This window comes from Nicotiana attenuata, unplaced genomic scaffold, assembly GCF_001879085.1.
Source record: "Nicotiana attenuata strain UT unplaced genomic scaffold, NIATTr2, whole genome shotgun sequence".
Classification (NCBI taxonomy): Eukaryota; Viridiplantae; Streptophyta; class Magnoliopsida; order Solanales; family Solanaceae; genus Nicotiana; species Nicotiana attenuata.
The window spans coordinates 255,168-277,646 of record NW_017671076.1 but is presented as its reverse complement, the minus strand read 5'-3'; the positions used below and the strand labels follow the sequence as shown (position 1 = coordinate 277,646).

The 22,479-nt window shown below is 38.5% G+C and overlaps 1 long non-coding RNA gene across 1 annotated transcript; it reads right to left on the bottom strand.

The window, feature by feature from the left end:
- Positions 1 to 62: 62 nt before the first annotated feature.
- On the bottom strand, positions 63 to 820 carry LOC109205725. Its single transcript, XR_002064722.1, has 2 exons — positions 687 to 820; positions 63 to 410 (listed from the first exon to the last, which is right to left on the bottom strand). It is a non-coding gene; the product is annotated as an uncharacterized LOC109205725 (long non-coding RNA).
- Positions 821 to 22,479: the final 21,659 nt, after the last annotated feature.

The following is a 22,479-nucleotide window of genomic DNA, read 5'->3' as shown; positions in this document are numbered from 1 at the left end:
AAGCTGAAAGTCCATCCCATAAACAGAGCGAGTAAACAAGTCAAGTATTCAACATCTGGATATGAAATTCAGCAAAGATGAATTGAAAATCTTCATTGAATGATTAAGAAAGGCTACAAAAAAGCATCATAAATATCCTTCCAAAGAGAACATTTGAGGATACGAAAGCAAGCCCATTTTTCAAAAGGAAAGGAAAAAACAGATAGAAATTAGTGGTTCCATTGAGATAGAAATTAATTAACAAAGCTTAGTGCAATAGCATTTGCGTTGTATACCAACACAGTCACCACCAGAGAAGCCTTCATTTCTGCAAACAAGAGCACAGTTGTGATCATGCCAACAGGGACCATGATATCCATGGCTAGGTGACATGCAAACTCTTGCTTCTACTTGTGCCATCATTTCCATTTCTGCATATATTAACAAAAATACTTTTAACTATAGTTGATCATGAGATAAATAAGCACAACTCCATCTACGTGAGTTTTGCAAACATAAATGCTTCTACGCCCGAATAATAAAGCGAGTTAAGGTAAGTTGACAGTTAGTACTAATAATGCGGAATGGATGTATAGGGTTCATATATCCGATCCCAACTAATTTAGATTGATTGATTTGTATGATAAATTCGTGACTAGTATAGATTTAGAACAAAGTAAATAAAAAGCGACCGCCAAAACACTTACGTAAGGCAAAAATCATGAGAAGCACAAACATAAAACCATAATTTTTCCTCTGATCCATTTCTGAATTGATTTCAGCTGCTTCTTTGATGTCTAAGCTCTCACTAACACTATGACAAGCTGCTTTAGTTCAAGGTAGGAAGTGAGTAAAGACCACTGCTATATATATATATATATATATATATATATAGGAGGAATAAATCTAGAAATTCATGAACCTTAAATTAACATGTCCAAATAAAAAGCTTGAAAAAAGAAATGAGAAGTCAGCCAGGGAATCTTTACTTTACATGGAAGAAAATCACGTGAGGACCATACTAAGCATGAGAATTTAATCAGAAAAGAGTGGATAGTAAACAAAATTATCTGGTACAAGGCGTGCATTGGCTAAAGCAGAATCTTACATATTGATCTGGCTCACGTGCTTGTGCAGAGAGCTACCCATACACTATACAACAACAACAACGGACCCAACCTTCTGGCATGAGCCAGTCGCACAGGGCTTGCCTAGTGCAGTTTACATCTGCTGTATGGTTACACAGGGGAGGTTCACGCAGTGCGTGCAAAGTGCTCACGACAGAGTGCTCACCTGAAGGGTAGATGCTATAACGGCTGTCACACCCCTTTTTCTACCCCAAAAGAATATGGATATGTGTTATGGTGGATTTGTGGGTTAAAGAGTTTTTCCAATTAAAGTGACAAATTTGAGTAGGGATTATTTTATTTATAAAGTCGCCGCTTGGAATTGATTTTTTCGGTGTTCCAAGTCACCTTTTATTTGAATCCCTAGTCAAAGGTAGGTTTGACTCTATTATTATCGATCCGCGAAAACAAAGTTCGGGTAAGGAATTCTGTTGACCGGGGAGAAGGTGCAAGGCATTCCCCAAGTCCCGTGGTTCTAGCACGGTCGCTTTACTGACTTAAACTTGACTTGAATTAATTTAGGATAAACTGTGCCTTATTTTACCTATCCGCTTTTATTGCTCGCATTTATTAAAAGACGTGTTGAGTAAAAATTAAATTGTCGTAATCACACTATGCAAGTGAATGTGCGATCGAGACGAAATTTATTAATTTATCATAATTGCGCTACGCAAGCGAATCCGCAAGTATGGCAAAAGGATTAGAAATTAATTAAAGCTATCGGATACGGTATGAGATTATTGAATTAAATTATTGAATGTTAAATATCACGCTACGCAAGCGAGTCCGTGAATGAAAAGCTAAAGCACGTCTACTAATTGTCTAGGGTTTAAATTATTATTAAATTATTTTAATTACAAAAGAATCTAATCTCGTAAGACTTATTAGACAAGCCTTGCATTTAGAATCGGGGCCAACTATCTCATTATTTTCGGCTTGGCGGGTTCAAGCTCATTAACTTAGCTCAATTAGCTCAAAACCTCCCAATCACTAAAACTAAAAGATTATTCCATTAATTCAAGATTTGACAATCTTAAAAAATACAAAACAACAACAAAAAGAATTAAAATAAAACGTAACCAACTTCAGTTAATGATATGGTCCAAAATTACCCAATTAACACTTTAAAACTCACTTTCATTCCAAAAGTGCAACAAAATAATTTTCCATCGTTGCCTCTTTTCTTAAATTTTTTTATTTTTATAAATATTTAAGTAATATAAAGTTTAAAATAAAATGTCATGAGTTAACTAATACTATCGACAAAACGATGGCGAGATATTTCGTAGATATCTTCTAGTTAAAGCTAGACCCAACTGATGACCATCATGGTGAACTTTTCTTCAAACTCAAACATTATGGGTAGAAATAAAATAACCACAACCTCTTTGACATGACATGAGAATTTTTTTTTAATTTTTTCTTAATCTAAACACTCAACAAACTATCTTAGAACTTAAATCCTTTTCAATGGATTAAGCACATTTATTTTTTTCATGAAGTAAAGAGAAAAAGAAAGTAAAGACAGGGATCCTTGAGAATAAAAGTTCACATTTATTTTTTTCATGTAATCATATACTTTCAGTGAGAACTTTCAGGAAAAAGAATCTTGTCGAGCAATTACTATACCAACTGGAGTACTACAATCTCCAAAATACGAACAAATGTACACATAAATATACCATTCTAACACAATGGACATATCAAACACTTGTAAACGTGAGATAGATATTAAAAGTGCCCGAAACACTCAAATAAACTCTAAAACTTCATGCTTCATTTACTGGACCAAAAATTTGCATAATATGATTCATTACAATAAAGTTTCTAAATTACAAGGTCAAGGATATACCTAGATTGCAGATTCAAAGCAAAAGCAGCAATGGTGAACTCAAAGTTGCACAAAACTTTGGAAACTCAGCTATGGTAAATCAGCAACAACCAGCCAACGTACAACAAACAACAGAAAACTCAAAACACTTGAACCCAGAAACTCTTTAAGAGAAAAGATTCGAAGAAAATCCAAAAAGAGAACCTAAAGACTTTTCTAAATTATTTCCAAGAGGAACATAATTGCTGAAATTTTTCCTTTTAATTCCCTTTTTCCTGATGTTCCCCCCCTCTAAATTTGTGTGCTAAAGGCTGTCCAAAAGGTGAAAGGACAGCCTGAAATCTGCTATGGCAGGAGCCAAAGGGTCATTTCAGCCACCCTACTAATCAAAAGTAAGCTACCACTACCCTAAGTCATGATCAAACCCATAACAATTTCAGATTTTAACAACATCAATACCACCCTATTGATTTTGAACCAAAACAAATCACACAACTAACGATTGACGAAACAGAAAAAACTTAAACTAATTAGATTAAACAAATTGATTTGTACAAACTAAACATAGAACAAACAACTGAATTCACAAACTAATGCTCGAAACAGATTTTAAACGAGAACTGTTAATTATTCGTCAACGACTAACAACAACTAAATAAATGACTATTAATAGCCGCTAATCAGAACCTAACTGTATGGAAACAACCGATTCATCTTGCGATCACAGAACGATTCATGGCTGAATCAAATAGAAAATCAAGCAACTATGCAAAAATGAACTTGATCTATCAAATCGACAAGGATCAAAACGAGCAATTCATTATCGACAAGAAACATACGATTCAAACTGAATCTAAACCCAATTACAGAAGAAAAATTTAGAAAAATAAAAGGGGAGCTAGGATTTTACCGTATACTCGAGTATCCGGGCAATGGCGATAGGTAGTGGTACGACTCGAGCGAGTGTCCAATGTTGATTATTATCGAAACCATGACTCCGGAGAATTGGATGCTAGTTTCGATAAAAATCGACAACAGAAACTCGCTTGAGGCCGAGGTGGAGAGAGAAACGGGAGGCAGTGGCGGTTGAGGGGTGGCTGTGACGGCGGCGGATCGGCAGTGGGGGTCGCCGGAATTCCGGTCGCCGGAATTTCGGGTTAAAACCAATGCCAAATTGTAGCCCTTGATGAGATCTATCTATGTATGTAAAAATTAAGTGGAGAAAAGGGCTCAATATTCTCGAATTTATCCAAAAAGTTGCGGCTAGGGTTTCGTTCTTTTGAAGATTTGTGGCGTTTGAGAAGGATTCGAGGGATTTGGGGCTTGGATATGGGAAGAGGAGGAAGTGACGAAGAGGGGGTGAAATTTTGGTGGCGTTTGGAGCTTGGCCGCCGCCGGTGGGCGATTCCCGGCGGCGGCTCTGGGCGGCGGAGAGGAAGAAGAGAGAAGAAGAGGTCTAGGGCTTGGTCATGTATGGAAAATGAGGCCAAAAAATCAGATTTTCTAAAATTATATACTTCTAATGACATCAATTTTGGACCATTGGATCAAAGAAAATAGGTGGCCAGGATTTGATCTTGATTACTTAACCAAAACGACGTAGTTTCAATCTAAAACTACGTCGTTTAGACTATCTCCTGGGAGCCCCAATTGGACCNGATTCTTGACTTGCTTGTTTGTGTTGACCTTAGTTTGGATCTTGATGCTCTTTGAAGAAAAGATTATGACTCAATCTAGTGCCTGCTTTCCTGATCTTAAATTGAGATGATGAATCTTCAGAAGCTGGGTTACTGACAGATTGTCAAAGTTAACTCCAACTAAACTCTGATCGAAAGACTTCTTTCTTCTGATAATAACTGAACAAGCAAGCTTCGATCGTTACAAACATTGCTCTACGGCAGGGCCTGCAAAGCCATCAAAGACGAACAAAACGAACAAAATTTTCTGCCCCAGTTTGGCACTGAGAAAATTTTGTGAGTTATTGGATAAAGCTACAGAAGGCTCCGAATCAAATGTGTTTCTCTTAGGAGTAGAACGGATAAAACATAGACTAGGAGGTGCATCTCCCATGGGTAGCATTGGAATGACTACGAAATTGAAGGACTCGAACTACGAATTGCGTCTCCTAGGATTAATGATTCATATTTAGGGAGAGCATCTCTTATTGGAATGAACAGGGTTGACTCAAGCTAAGAAGTGTGTCTCCTACGAGTGAGGTTGAAGGACTCGGACTAGGAAGTGCGTCTCCTACGAGTGAGGTTGAAGGACTTGGATTAGGAAGTGCGTCTCCTAGGAATAAAGGTATAGATTAGGAAGGGCATCTCCTACTGGAATGACTCAAGCTAGGAAGTGCGTCTCCTACGAGTGGGGTTGAAGGACTTGCACTAGGAAGTGTGTCTCCTATGAGTGAGGTTGAGGGACTTGTACTAGGAAGTACGTCTCCTAAGATTGATGGTTCAGACTAGGAATCTCCTATTGGAATGGCTCAAACTAGGGAGTGCGTCTCCTACGAATGAGGTTGAAAGGTTTGGACTAGGAATTGCATCTTCTAGGATTAATGATTCATATTAAGAAGTGCGTCTCCTATTGGAATGGCTCAAACTAGGAATTGCGTCTCCTACGAATAAGGTCAAAAGACTTGTACTAGGAAGTGCATCTCCTAGGACTAGTGGTTCAGATTAGGAAGTGCGTCTCCTAATGGAATGATTCAAACTAGGAAGTGCGTCTCCTACGAGTGAGGTTGAAGGGCTTGGACTAGGAAGTGCGTCTCCTAGGACTGGTGGTTCAGATTAGGAAGTGCGTCTCTTAATGGAATGATTCAAACTAGGAAGTGCGTCTCCTACGAGTGAGGTTGAAGGGCTTGGACTAGGAAGTGCTTCTCCTAGGATTGATGGTTCAGATTAGGAAGTGTGTCTCCTTTGCAAGACTTGTACTAGGAAGTGCGTCTCCTAAGATTTGGTGGTTTAGATTTGGAAGTGCGTCTCCTAATGGAATGACTCAAACTATGAAGTGTGTCCCCTACGAGTGAGGTTTAAGGGCTTCGACTAGGAAATGCGTCTCCTAGGATTGGTGGTTCAAATTAGGAAGTGTGTCTCCTATGAATGAGGTTGCAAAACTTGTACTAGGAAGTGCGTCTCCTAAGATTTGGTGGTTTAGATTAGGAAATGCGTCTCCTTTTGGAATGACTCAAACTAGGAAGTGCATCTCCTAGGATTGGTTGAAAGGTTTGGACTAGGAAGTGCATCTCCTAGGATTAATGATTCATATTAGGAAGTGCGTCTCCTATTGGAATTGCTCAAACTAGAAAGTGCATCTCCTGTTGAAAGGTTTGGACTAGGAAGTGCGTCTCCTAGGATTGATGGTTCAGATTAGGAAGTGCGTCTCCTAATGGAATGATTCAAACTAGGAAGTGCGTCTCCTACGGGCTTGGACTAGGAAGTGCGTCTCCTAGGATTGATGGTTTGGATTAGGAAGTGCGTCTCCTAATGGAATGGTTCAAACTAGGAAGCGCGTTTCCTACGGGCTTGGACTAGGAAGTGCGTCTCCTAGGATTGATGGTTCAGATTAGGAAGTGCGTCTCCTATTAGAATGACTCAAACTAGGAAGTGCGTCTCCTAGGATTGGTAGTTCAGATTAGGAAGTGCGTCTCCTATTGGAATAACTCAAACTAGGAAGTGCGTCTCCTAGGATTGGTTGAAAGGTTTGGACTAGGAGGTGCGTCTCCTAGGATTAATGATTTAGGAAGTGCGTCTCCTAGGATTGATGGTTCAGATTAGGAGTGCGTCTCCTATGAATGATCAAACTAGGAAGTGCTAGGATTGGTAGTTCAGATTAGGACGTGCGTCTCCTATTGGAATAACTCAAACTAGGAAGTGCATCTCCTAGGATGGTTGAAGGTTTGGACTAGGAAGTGCATCTCATTAATGATTCATATTAGGAAGTGCTTCTCCTATTGGAATTGCTCAAACTAGGAGGTGCATCTCCTGTTGAAAGGTTTGGACTAGGAAGTGCGTCTCCTAGGATTGATGGTTCAGATTAGAAAGTGCATCTCCTATTAGAATGACTCAAACTAGGAAGTGCGTCTCCTAGGATTGGTAGTTCAGATTAGGAAGTGCGTCTCCTATTGGAATAACTCAAACTAGAAAGTGCATCTCCTAGGATTGGTTGAAAGGTTTGGACTAGGAAGTATGTCTCCTAGGATTAATGATTCATATTAGGAAGTGGGTCTCCTATTGGAATTGCTTCATCTAGGAAGTGCATCTCCTATTAAAACGTTTGGACTAGGAAGTGCGTCTCCTAGGATTGATGGTTCAGATTAGGAAGTGCGTCTCCTATTAGAATGACTCAAACTAGGAAGTGTGTCTCCTACGAGTGGGGTTGAAAGACTTAGACTAGGAAGTGCGTCTCCTAGGATTGGTGGTTCAGATTAGGAAGTGCGTCTCCTATTGGGATGACTCAAACTAGGAAGTGCGTCTCCTACGAATGAGGTTAAAGGACTTGGAGGGAATGTAACCAGGGGTTGGTGCCCTGTATCACTAAGAGGGAATATAATCAGGGGTTGGTGCCCAGTATCAGTGAGAAGAAATGTAACCAGGGGTTGGAACCCTGTATTACTAAGAGAGAATATGGCCAGGGATCGACACCCTGTATCGCTGAGAGAATGTAACCAAAGGATGGAGCCTTGTATGAAAATGGAACCTCACTAAAGATTGTTGTACCTTATGGTTTCAGCTATGGATTGGTGTACCCTATACTAAACATGCGACTAGGGAGTGGTGTGCTCTATGTCAAAATAGAACCTCAACTAAGGACCGATGTACCTTATGCTGGAAAATGCAGTGGTTGATTATTTGATTATAGGCATATCTAGAAAGAAAAAGCAGAGAGTTTGAAGAACTTACCTTTGGTGACAATTCGTCCTTTGAGAACTTCAATTCTACACTGCTTTGTTTCCTGCTTCAAACAAAGAAAGATTTGTGAGTTTAACAATGGTGGTCGGTTTGTGGCCTTGACTGCCCTGAGCAGTTTGAATCTGCGGCCACCTCGTTGTTAGAGAATTGATTTGCAAGTAATGGTACCAAACGGCTAGGAGGCTCTGTACCGTATTCTAGAAACTTCGGCTTTCTACTATCGCCTCCGGCTGTTTCATAACCGGATGTCTAAGGTGTTGCTGAACCTTGTCTATAAAGCAAGCCTTCACTTTGGCAGTTTTTTCCTTTAAAAATCAAACTTGATTATTTTGCACCCGATATTAGTTTGTGTCTGGGGTGCTATCAACTTTGCCCATGAAGCAAGTCTTGCTTAGCGACCTTTTCAATGTCTTCAAAACACTTTGTTCGGCTTATCAGAGGAAATCACAGTTGGATTCGTTCCTTTGTCAATGCCGCGTATGCCCCACATCCTTTATTTTGCACTTCTAGGAAACAATGACCAATTTTGTGGCCCTTTCTTTATTGGCTTCTAAACAAATAGACCAGCAAACTTTTGGAACTTTCGTTGGCATGAACCCTGAGATCTCGTTTAGCTTCAACAAGCTTATTGTACATGTTGCTTCCTGGGTATGTCCTCTTCGATGTGCCAGGATAGAACTCGCTTTGTACAATTGGAAAGCTGGTAACAGATGTTGAAATCATTTTTCGGTTGTTTTAACAAAGACTGACTCAAAAATAAAAATGCAAATGGACAAAATGACGCGATGTAAAAGTGAGAAGGAATAGTATTTAACTGAAAATGCGACTTTACGGGGAGAGAAAGAAAAAAGGGGCTCCTTTGAATATGGTAGCCAACTTTAATGATCATGACATGCATTTTGGACTGAGCGGCCGAATCTATCCAACCAATCTACCATTTCTTCTTGTTGTTCCTTTTCGTCTTTGAAGTTGGCCTCTTTGTGCCAATCATTTGCATCAAATCACAGCTCACCTTCGACCAGTGGTGCCCTGAAAGGTTTTCACCAACCGGCCTCTCTCATTTATTTATCTCTACTTACCATCGCCTTATAGTGCCCATGAGGGTTTTCACCAATAAGACTCTCTCATTTCCACTCATTATCTTTTCTTTGTTTTCGCCTTTTTATGCGAGCAACTTGACATTGTTGTACGTTGTGTGACAATTGTTGCTTACTGTGTGTTTCCCTTGGCATTCTTAAGACTATTTGGAAGGTCTTTATTTGGAAGGCTTTTGGAGAGGGTTAGAAAGAAAGGATCACAATAAGGCTCAAAATAGACTCAAGATGATAGGGTTGTATATTTACAACTCTTGGAATCGACTCTTCATAAAAATATAAAAAAAAAAATCTGCGCCAGTTTCGGATACTGGGGAGTTTTTATTTTTTATTTGGTTAGATTGAACCCTAGTGTAAAGCTGCCTACGTATCCCTTAAATGAATCAAGTCAAACCTAGTTCAAACTAACATGAAAGATTTCTTTGTTGTTTTTCTATTCATTTTTCATTTTTCATTTTTCTTTTCTCTTTCCTTTTCTTCTTTTTTTTATAATCAGATTGTCCTAGCTCCTATCTTTCTGGTGGCATGGATCTTCAATTTTTTTTTTACTCTATACTTGATTCTAAATGAGAGGGGGGGGGGGGTCAAAGAAAAATAAAACAGGCTCAAAAGGGGTAACGAAGGGTATAAAGTATTTGGGTAGCAGAAAAAAGGGCCTCCCAACCTCAAGAATGCCAAACATTCTATCTCTTCTCAGGTTCGGCATTGATGGACATGACTCTCTTCTTGGTTTTGTCAGTTGTATAGTTTCGTAGTCAATATCTTGTTCGCAACAAATTACTTTTGACAATTTGGAGTCACCTTTTCTTGGTCCTTATCCTGATGTAGAAGGGTGCACTTCAGTACCAGCTAATCATTTTAAATTCCCTAGGATGCACCTTCTTTGGGGATTTGGGTCATCTTCCCTGATATGATCAGATTATGCATGCCATGGCAAAAACCTTTTCGCTGATTAGTCCAACCAAACTTCAAAACATTCAATTATCCTTAAACCAGTATTCATGACTGTTTTGGTTCCATGTGATCTTGACACAGGCTTATCATCAAAGTTTTTCAACCTCTTACTTGTCCTCCACGTGTTTTTTCCTTGATTCAATTCAAGATTGGACAAGCTTTCTAAAATTTAGCCGAAAACTCTGCATGCATGTCAGGTCACTAAAGTTGGCGTGAAAAGAATTATATATGCAAGAAGAACTAAACACAATGGATTAAAATGACAGAGAAAAAAGTTGTATTTCAATGATTAAAGGATAGAGAGGCTTGATGACAGGACAAACAAACAACATCTGGATCACAACCTCGAAATAATCCGGATGATAGAAATTATGACAAAATAAGTTACCAAGACTCCTTCCCGGCAAGGAAGGGAGTGACTTTCCAATTATCAAGCTCACCATCTTAGCTACGAATTTGCACACCAGCACCAAACAGGACCTTCAACAATTTTGATTGCCTTCCATCCAGTGGACATGTTCTTGACATTTTTTACCAAACTGTCCCCTATCATTGTAAATCATCCGAACATTGTGTGCTTTGTCATGACTTTTAGGGTGCCATTATCTTGGACCACGAGCATCCCTTCTTGAATTATCATTTCTATTTCCTTTTTCAAAGCCCGACAATCCTCAGTGCTATGCCCCTGGACATTAGAATGGTACACGCACTGTACAACAGGGTTAAAGCCTTTTGCATATGGATCAGGAACATACCCTTGAAGTGGATCAATCATGCCATAACGTTTCAACCTTTTAAACAAACTTTGTGTAGGATTCTACGATTGGCGTGAAATTGTCCCTCCGCTTATGTTCCCTTTCATACTCTTGTTTTGGACGAGCGTTGTAGAGTGGTTGAGAGTTCTGATATCGCGGATGATGGTATGTTAAAGTTGGGGCCCGCATATGCTGGCAATTGGATGGTTTGGCATAAGACTGAGTTGCATACTGTGGAGCAACTGAGTGTCGTGGATCCGGGGGTTGAGATGCTCATTTTTGGCCTCTTTTTGCCCGTGATGCCATCATGGCCTCCTCATCTTTCTTCTTTTGGTTAACACAGTTATTCGGCCTATTCTGGATTTCTTTGGTGGCTGCTTTGAGAGCCGCTTGACTTATAATTCGGCCAGTATTGAGGCCGTTCTCGACCATTTCTCGTGTCTTGATTGTATCAGCAAAAGGTCTGCCCATTGCATCCATCATATTTTGAAAATAATCAGGATCCTGAGCCTGAAGGAAGATAGTGATTAACTCATAGCATCCATGGGTGGTTTAACGAAAGTTTGGGCCATGTCGTCCCAAACATGACAGTGAGAGATATCTTGGTCAATGAACCATTTAGAGGCTACCCCTACCAGACTCTCCCCAAAATAAGCCATCAGCAACTCTTCTTTTCTTCCTGCACCCCTCAGCTGGTTGCAGTTCCTTTTCAAGTGGGCGATAGGGTCGCCATGTCCATCATATTTCTAAAATTTTGGTGTCTTGAACCCTGGGGGTAAATGGATGTGAGGAAACATGCACAGATCACTGAATGAGACACTTTTGTGACCACCTAGTCCTTGTATGTTCTTTATGTTCTGCTCAAGACTTTTCATTTTCCTGACCATCTCATCTGGCTCTCTTGTCTTTACAGCTTTTTCATTTTCTGCAGGTAACTCATACTGTGGGGTCTGATTGTGTGGAGTCGAACCCTTAAAAGTCATATCTGGAGAGTAGTATTGACCATCGTAAGCATGAGATAGTGGCTGGATATTTGGCCTCGTCACAGGATTTGGTGGGGGGATTGTATACACAGGCGGACCAGACACAACGAGAGGTTTGTTCCTAATCGGTGCGGCAGGAGGCTGTGCATTAGAGATACCAGGGACGGTATGGAAGCTGTAGTTTGGCACATACCCTGGTGGTAGAATGTGATCGCTCGTTGCATGGAGCGGTGGTTGAGTAGCCTGGGGTACGGTGGAAGTTCCCTCAGAGGGACCCTGGGGTGGAGGTTGACCGGAAACCCAAGCTTGATATACATCTGACAGTTGCTGTCTCAACTTTCTTATTTCCTCCGACTCTTGCTCAACTGACTGGCCCTGGAGATTTTCACTGACCAACTCGATTTCATCATTGTTATCCATTACCACCGTTCCTTTAGATCTTGTGAAGTAATGATGTGTTGCCAGTTTCACCACAAACCGACCACCTTAAGCTTACTATGTAAGAGGCAACAAATGTGTTAGGGTTAAGCATTTTATAAATACGAATCACACGTAACTATGCTATGCTCCTAACATTATCACGTCTCTAACATGCTTTTGGAAGGCTTTATGTTTCATTCCGGCTTATAAGGTTGCTGCTTATTGACAGTCTTATTTATTCCTCTCTTTTTTGCTTTTTTTTACACCTCACCTTATTTTAGAGCTATTGAAAAATATTTCGATCGAACCTCTTAGGGGTTGCCTACGTATCATGTCGCCGCATGAATCAGATCATTACGTAGTTCAGGGGTATCAAGAACAAATAAATAAACTAACTTTTGTTTTTGTTTTTACTTATATACAAATTAGAACACGAAAGCTCCTAACAAGGAAAATATTTTTAGATTTTTCTTTGTGGGAATTGTTGAACGAAAGACTTCTAAAGAGTAAGAATTTTTTTTTATTCAAAAGAATGACTTCCAAAGAAGAAGAAAATATTTTTGGATTTTTAATTTATGCCTTTGAATTTCCGAAAATATATTAGATTCTGAGTTTTCTTTTTAATTTCCGAAAGAAAAACTTCTGAAGAAGAACGAAAATATTTTGGAATTCAAATTCTTTTTTTTTTTTGGTTTTTTTTTTCAAATTTCGGGATTTGATGTATCAAAGATTAAAGGAAAATATTTTTAGATTTTTGAAAAATTAGGGGCTAAAAGAAAGACTTTCTAAAGAAGGAAGTAAAGGAAAATATTTTTGAATTTTTGAAAATTGTGGGCCGGAACCTATGAGGTTTGCCTACGTATCTCACATCCGGTGAGAATCAAACCCTGCGTAGTTCGGTGGAACCGACTATTTATTTTCTGATTTTTATGAAAATTAATCTTTACACCTCACTTCAGAACACTTCAAAATTTTAGTAAAAAAGGATTATTTATACTAAACTAGGAGAATGTTTTTTTTTTCTGTTTTTTTTCTGTTTTTTTTTGTTTTAATTTCGCTCAACTAATCTTCTAAAGCCAGTCAACAATGCAAGCAAGCCTTCCAAATGATGTAGCAAATAATACATAAGTGAGCATGATGGTCTCAAAGAGGATACCTGTTCTATACGGACCCGGCCCCCGTGCCAAGCTTCGCTAAGTCAAATATACGTGATGCAAATAAAGCGAACCTACTAGGGATATCCGGCATGAGGTTTGTTTTTCTAGGTTTAAATCCTAGTGGAGAATGTATCTAGACTGGCTTACTCGAGCAGACAACTCGAGTCGAGGAGGTTCAGTGTACCGGTAGCATTGCTTTCCGGCTTAGCTGGTGGTGCTCCCTGCCTAAAACATGTGTGACTAAAATCCTTCACCGGGTGACAAGCACCTCGGCTATCTCAAAGAAAGCGGGTTATGTCAAGCAAATGCCCAATTTTTAATTTCAAGAAAACTCAGAGGGGGTGCGTGAGAAGACAGTTTATCTGTATAGTTCAATAATATCAAAGTGGTAAAAAGCAACAAGTAGCACATTATGCCCAAAGAAATCACAGTATATACAAAATTAATAAAGCCAAATAAAAGTCAACATGTACAAGCTCGAATTCTGGTTATCCCCAGCAGAGTCGCCAGAGTTGTCACACCCCTTTTTCTACCCCCCAGAAGAATATGGATATGTGTTATGGTGGATTTGTGGGTTAAAGAATTTTCCAATTAAAGTGACAAATTTGAGTAGGGATTATTTTATTTATAGAGTCGCCACTTGGAATTGATTTTCTCGGTGTTCCAAGTCACCTTTTAGTTGAATCCCTAGTCAAAAGAAGGTTTGACTCTATTTTTATCGGTCCGCGAAAACAAAGTTCGGGTAAGAAATTATGTTGACCGGGGAGAAGTTGCAAGGCATTCCCCGAGTCCCGTGGTTCTAGCACGATCGCTTTATTGACTTAAACTTGGCTTGAATTAATTTTGGATAAACTGTGCCTTATTGATTTCATGTTTTACCTATCCGCTTTTATTGCTCGCATTTATTAAAAGATGTGTTGAGTAAAAATTAAATTGTCGAAATCACACTATGCAAGTGAATGTGTGATCGAGACGAAATTTATTAATTTATCATAATTGCCCTACGCAAGCGAATCCGCAAGTATGGCAAAAGGATTAGAAATTAATTAAAGCTATGAGATACGGTATGAGATTATTGAATTAAATTATTGAATGTTAAATATCACGCTAGCAAGCGACTCCGAGAATGAAAAGCTAAAGCGCGTCTACTAATTGTCTAGGGTTTAAATTATTATTAAATTATTTTAATTACAAAAGAATCTAATCTCGTTAGACTTATTCGACAAGCCTTGCATTTAGAATCGGGGCCAACTATCTCATTATTTTCGGCTTGGCGGGTTCAAGCTCATTAACTTAGCTCAATTAACTCAAAACCTCCTAGTCACTAAAACTAAAAGATTATTCCATTAATTCAAGATTTGACAATCTTAAAAATACAAAACAACAACAACAAAAAGAATTAAAATAAAACGTAACCAACTTCAGTTAATGATATGGTCCAAAATTACCCAATTAACACTTTAAAACTCACTTTCATTCCAAAAAGTGCAACAAAATAATTTTCCATCGTTGCCTCTTTTTTTTATTTTTTATTTTTATAAATATTTTAACTAATATAAAGTTTAAAATAAAATATCATGAGTTAACTAATACTATCGACAAAACCATGGAGAGATATTTCGTAAATATCTTCTAGTTAAAGCTAGACTCAACTGATGACCATCATGGTGAACTTTCCTTCAAACTCAAACATTATGGGTAGAAATAAAATAACCACAGCCTCTTTGACATGATATGAGAATTTTTTTTTTATTTTTTCTAAACACTTAACAAACTATCTTAGAACTTAAATCCTTTTGAATGGATTAAGCACATGAAGTAAAGAGAAAAAGAAAGTGAAAGACAGGGATCCTTGAGAATAAAAGTTCACTTTTATTTTTTCATGTAATCATATACTTTCAGTGAGAACTTTCACGAAAAAGAATCTTGTCGTGTAATTACTATACCAACTGGAGTACTACAATCTCAAAAATCCGAACAAACACTCAAATAAACTCTAAAACTTCATGCTTCATTTACTAGACCAAAAATTTGCATAGTATGATTCATTACAATAAATTTTCTAAATTACAAGGTCAAGGATATACCTAGATTGCAGATTCAAAGCAAAAGCAGCAATGGTGAACTCAAAGTTGCACAAAACTTTGGAAACTCAGCTATGGTAAATCAGCAACAACCAGACAACGTACAACAAACAACAGAAAACTCAAAACACTTGAACCCAGAAACTCTTTAAGAGAAAAGATTCGAAGAAAATCCAAAAAGAGAACCTAAAGACTTTTCTAAATTATTTCCAAGAGGAACATAATTGCTGAAATTTTTCCTTTCAATTCCCTTTTTCCTGATGTTCCCCCCTCCCCCCCTAAAGTGAGGAAGGGGCAGCCCTTAAGTAGGCAAAGAAAGCCAACTTTTTGGACAGATTTTGGTTCACCAAAAACCTGTCCAAAAAGGAACTAACTTTGTGTGCTAAACACTGTTCAAAGGCTGTCCAAAAGGTGAAAGGACAGCCTGAAATCTGCTATAGCAGAAGCAAAGAGTCATTTCAGCCACCCTACTAATAAAAAGTAAGCTACTAGTACCCTATTTTATGATAAAATTATCTAAACTTCAGATTTTAACAACATCAATATCACCCTATTGATTCGAACTAAACCAAGTATTAAGACATGTAACTAAACTTCAACACATGAACTATGAACCAACATGAGCAAACAAAACTCAGCTATTAAAGCCAAGCAGAACACACGCTATCGCTGAAGCGATTTAACAAACCAACTAGACAAGCATAATCAGAAATGGATTAAATAAAGAAACAAGACAGAACTTAATTCTAACTAAAATCCAAGAAAACAGAAAATTAATAACGGGGCAGAGGATTACGATTTTACCATATACTCGAGTATCTGGCGATGGCGATAGGCAGTGGTACGACTCGAGCAAGTGTCTAATGTCGATTATTATCGAAACCATGACTCCGGAGAATTGGAGGCTAGTTTCGATAAAAATCAACAACAGAAACTTGCTTGAGGCCAATGTGAAGGGAGAAACGGGAGGCAGTGGTGGTTGAGGGGTGGCAGTGACGCCGGCGGATCGGCAGTGGGGGTCACCGGAATTTCGGGTTAAGACCAATGTCAAATGGTAGCCCTTGCTGAGCTCTATCTATGTATGTAAAAATTAAGTGGAGAAAAGGGCTCAATATTCTCGAATTTATGAAAAAAAAGTTGCGGTTAGGGTTTCGGATTTTCTTAGATTTATGGAGATTGGTGGAGTTTTGGAGGATATGAGGCTTGGATTCGTGTAGAGAAAGAAGAGGAGAAGAGGATGGTGTTGGATGGAGGGCGTTTGGCAGCCGGAGGACGGCGGCGCCGCCATGGTGAAGGGCGGCGGCGACAGAGAGTGGGGAGAGAAGAAAGGGGGCTAGGGTTTGGGTTGGGTGTGTAAATGAGGGCCAAAAATCTGATTTTAGGCTTTTATATTTTAGTTAAGGATAAATTTGGACCATTAGATTAAGATGAAATGAATGGCCATGATGGATTTTGATTCACTTAACTAAAACGACGTAGTTTTGTCTTGAAACTACGTCGTTTTAAATTTTCCCTTGACAGCCCCCTTGTCTTGCACTCTTGGCCACATTTCTCTTTCAAATTTGGCCCAATTTCTTCCTTAATCCTACTTATTAAACTAAATTTACACAACAAATAAATTAATTAAATAACTTATTCAAATGATCAACTAGATTAATTCACCAACTGAACAGTTAGTAAATTCCTAAAATGCACAAATGAAAAAGAACTATTTTTTGGTAGTTTTATGCTAGGAAATATGCAAATAAAAACACAAAAATTGAGAAAAATATTTAAAATAACAAAACACTAATGGCTTTAGGAGGTGTTAAAATAGTGCAAAAATTAGGTGTTCACAACGGCTGCAGGTTTCCCCTCTTACCAAAAAACAACAGACCCAATATATCCCAACAAATGGACTAATGGAGTCTGCGGAGAGTAGTGTGTATGCAGATTTTACCCTTACCTAGTGAATCAGAGAGGTTGTTTCCACTATCTTTTTGTGTCTCTAACTTGTCTTATTTTTCTTTTATGGTTATATATCATTTCTAGTGGAATTTTATTTGCACTGTATTTGTTTCATGAGCCGAGAGTGGTACTAAGTTAGTTTTCAAAGGTAATGTTTTTTAAAAGGATAGGTACATGAAACATTATTTTTAGAGTTTAAGCGATTCTGTTTATACACTGACTGTTTAAAAATTGTTTGTACAATTAAAATAGTTATAAGATAATTATATAAATTATACAGAATAGCTAGGCTACTTTTTAATCAGCAGCTTTCTCCTAAGATCAGATATTACAGTATTAAGGATAGTAGTTCATAGTTTCCAGCTGCCCTGCAATATCTTTTATTAGTTTCATGGTTAAATGATAAAATTTTAAATAAAAAAATAATGAAACATGTATTTATTTGTTTTGTGAAAACCTAATTGTGTAATGGTTACCGCTTTGATTAGAAGTTGATGCTTACGATGTGTAAGGGAAGTTGTGTCAAATGCAATATTACTTATGTAATTTGTATGATGTAGTTCGAGTAGGTGGTAATTAAGGGCCTAGGACCAAGATTTAAACGAGATGAGGGACCAGAAAATTGAACCTTTTTATCCAGAAAATAGAACGACTTTAATATTGTGTAAATATTAAATATATATATGTTATGAAATATTATTTTGTAGTGGATGTCTATAACTCCTAAAGAAATTGCTCCCACAATTCTTCTCCATTATATAGTTAACTCCCACTACTTCTCACCATTATAGTTGTAACTCCCACACCTCCATAACCTCCCCATGATCTTACTCCATGATCTCAAATGTTTAATGTCATGTTTATGGCATACCTTTGTATACCTCAATGTCATCCTATAAATAGAGGGTTGGGACATCACATTGTACACACTTGAACACTTGATGAAATAAGAAAGTTATCTCTTCTTCTCTTCTTCTACTTATCTTCTTGTTTTATATTATTACTTTGAGCTAAGTTTCGTAACACGTTATCAGCACGAAGGGCTCATTTCATAATCTTTTATCAAGATTATATGGTAGGTGCTCTTTTAACTTCCATGGCATTGGCCAATACCAATTTGGCGGCAAGGTAAGTAGATACTGTGAGCACGTTTCATATCCAAGGAAAAGAAAAAGGTAAGTAGATACTTTCTTTTGCTAATTGATGTCGATGGTCGTTGTCATCACATGAATAGCCAATCTATTCAAGAACATCTTTGTAAGTTATTGTTCATCTCTCTTGTTGGCAAGTAAATTAATTTTGATAGTTGTTCGTAAGTTCTTGCGAAGACACCTTAGAAAATGATATCACATGTTTTTCTATTTTAGTTTGAAAAACATACATTTTTTTAATAGTAGGTATTGTGGTTAAAATTTTCAGAATTATTGTGTAGTGCGACATCATCATATTTGGAAGCTATATTTTAGCTTTCTAAACAGAATATTCACTAGAAACTAACAGGGCTTTAAAGTTGGTAATTAATGTCTAAGAAGGAGAGATCTGACAAAATAAAAATGAAAGTATTGGTTAGGATTGAGTTCTGCTCATTTATACTCAAATCAATCTTTGAAATAAGAGTTTACATGCATTTTTTAATTCTGCTTGTTGTATACATTTGACTATGATCAAACCTTATTTTTTATATGTAAGCAACCAAGTGTCACGACCCAGATTTCCCCACCCTCGGGGGTCGTGATGGCGCCTACTCGTAGAAGCTAGGCAAGCCACAAATCATAAACGCTTACTACTTTATTTTAAATCCTTTTATCAATCATAACAACAAGTGTTAAATATTTAAATGATAGCGGAATATGAAATTAAAGCGGAAGACTTAAATTAAATAAGCTGAACAATAATGCGGAATTCAACATGTGCCTCTACCCAAGAACTGGTGTCACATCATCCACGGACTACTAAGAGTACTAAATACAATCGTTTGAAAGAAATATAACAATGTTTGTCTCGAAAACATGAGATAACAGAATGAAATATGAGATAGAGGAGACGCCGGGCCTGCGGACGCGTGCAAGGCTACCTCGGAGTCTCAGTGGACTGAAGGCTGGCTCCCGAGCTACTGCTGCTGTCCGGGACCTAGATCTGTGCAAAAGAGCACAAAGTAGTATAAGCACAACCGACCCCATGTGCTGGTAAGTGCCTAGCCTAACCTCGGCGAAGTAGTGACGAGGCTAGGACCAGACTATCAAATAAACTTGTGCAGTTATATAATATACAGCGGAAAGTAAAGCAGGTATAAGCAAGTAAGGATGGGAGGGGGAAACATGCTTCGGGGAATAACAGGTAAAAACAGAATATCAAGAGAACTATAAAGGAATCAAAATCCAACCACTAGCAAGAATAAGGATGACAAAGGCAGATTTCACTTTCTTTTCACATCTTGTTGCAGGCGTGCAACCCGATCCCATTTTGTTATATCTCGTGGTAAGCGTACCACCCGCTCCCATTTCATCATATCTCGTGGTAGGCGTGCCACCCGCTCCCATTTCATTATATCTTGTGGTAGGCGTAGCACCCGCTCCCATTTTATTATATCTTGTGGTAGGCGTACCACCCGCTCCCATTTCATTATATCTTGTGGTAGGCGTACCACCCACTCCCATTTTATTATATCTTGTGGTAGGCGTACCACCCGCTCCCATTTTATTATATCTCGTGGTAGGCGTACCACCCGCTCCCATATCATATTGTTGCGGCGTGCAACCCGATCCATATATATAATAGTGTTGCGGCGTGCAACCCGATCCATATATATAATATTGTTGCGGCATGCAACCCGATCCATATATAATATTATTGCGGCGTGCAACCCGATCCATATATAATATTGTTGTGGCGTGCAACCCGATCGATATAAAATATTTACAATTATAACAGAGTCCCGACAAGGGATCAAAAGGTGTACACTATCCCGGCAAGGGAAAAAGAAACAGCTATAACCAAACTTGTTACAACACCTATCAACCTCAGCCATACCCAAACTTGTTACAACACCTAACTACCTTAGCTATACCCAAACTTGGACAACACCTAACTACCTCAACTATACCCAAACTTGTTACAACACCTAACTACCTCAGCCATACCCAAACTTGTCCCAACATCTAACTACCTCAGCTATAACCATAATCCTTACCTAACACAAAGAATCATCAACCTAAGTATCCGTAATATCAATGAAGAACACAAGACAAGGGAACCACAACTCAACAATAGCCCGGCAAGGGGGCAACATAATGATCTCTTCTCTTTCTCACTTTTACTTCACACTTCATCACTCGAGCCACTGCTCTAGAGGTTCAATTATCACTTATGCTTTCACAATTCATTATACAACTGGAGCCAACGCTCCTCAACGTTCATAGGTCACAATTCTTTTCACAACTTTACACAACAAATAGAAATACTCACCAAGGCCTGAATAATACAACGAAGTCATGAAAATCACAATATAAGACTCACGGTCATGCTCGACACCAACGTATAGATACTCGTCACCATACCTATACGTCGTACTCAACAAGAAACAAATAGCCAATAGGACACAACTCCTAATCCCTCAAGCTAAGGTTAGACCAAACACTTACCTCGATGCTTTGAATTCAACTCAAGTCTCAATTATAGCTTTATCCCTCGATTCCACCATCAATCCACTCAAATCTAGTTACAAGTTACTTAATTACATCAATAAATGCTAAATGGATCAATTTGAATGCATGAAAATGAATTTCCCAAAGTTTTGCCCAAAAAGTCCAAAATCGCCCCCGGGCCCACGTGGTCAAAACCCGAGGTTCGAACCAAAACCCGGCTACCCATTCCCACACGAACCCAAATATATGATTTGTTTTGAAATCGGACCTCAAATTGAGGTCCAAATCCCCAATTTTTAGAAAAAACCTAATTTCTACCCAAAACCCCCAATTCTCCCATGGAAATCTTTGATTTTTATGTTGAAAACATGTTAAATGACGTTAATGATTGAAAGGAATGAGTAAAAACTAACTTACAACTGATTTGGAAGAAAACTTGTTCTTGAAAAATCGCCCAAAGAAGTTTGTGTGTTGAAAGAATGTTAAAAATGGTTCAAAATTCGGCTAAGTGTAAAATATGCAGGTTGCAGATATGGGAATTGCGAACAGGGGTTTGCAATTGCCAACCCCGACCTGCCATGGGAATTGCGAACTGAAGTTCGCATTTGCGAACACTGAACAAAAATGAGTACTTCGCATTTGCGACAAAGATGTCGCATTTGCGATATACCAAGCTTCGCATTTGCGAGCCAAAACGTCGCATTTGCGACAGGCTCAACTTTGCATTTGCGGACCTAATGGTCGCATTTGCGACCCAGCTGTAGGATTCCCCTTCTCGCATTTGCGATGACAGGCTCGCATTTGCGAGACCTGCTTTGCAAATGCGAAAATTGCAGAACTGATGATACCAGATTTTCTCAAAGGTTAAAAAATGCATCCGTGGCCTATCCAAAACTCACCCGAGCCCTCGGGGCTCTAAACCAAATATGCACACAACCTCAAAAACATCCTACGGACTTACTCGCGCGATCAAATCGCCAAAATAACATCATAGACATCGGATTAAACCTCAAAATCCATGAATTCTTTCAAACTTCATAAAACATTAAATTTTTCCAATTTAGGTCCGAATCACGTCAAACGACATCCGTTTTTCACCAAATTTCACATAAACGTCTTAAATCATATATAAGACCTGTACCGGGCGCCGGAACCAAAATACGGGCCCGATACTAACAGGTTCTAATCAAATTTCATTTCTAATTTCCTTAAATAATTTCTTTCAAAAATTCATTTCTAGGGCTTGGGACCTCGGAATTCGATTCCGGGCATACGCGCGAGTCCCATATTTTCCTACGGACCCTCCGGGATCGTCAAATCACGGGTCCGGGTCCGTTTACCCAAAATATTGACCAAGGTCAAATTAATTCATTTTATAGTCAAAACTTATCATTTTTCACACAATTTCTGATTTAAGCTTTCCGGCTACGTGCCCGGACTGTGCACGTAAATCGAGGCGACTCTAAATGAGATTTCCAAGGCCTCGGAGTCATAGAATTTAATTTAAAACAAGTGATGACCCTTTGGGTCGTCACATTCTCCACCTCTAATATCTCCTAGGATTGGTAGTTCAGATTAGGAAGTGCGTCTCCTA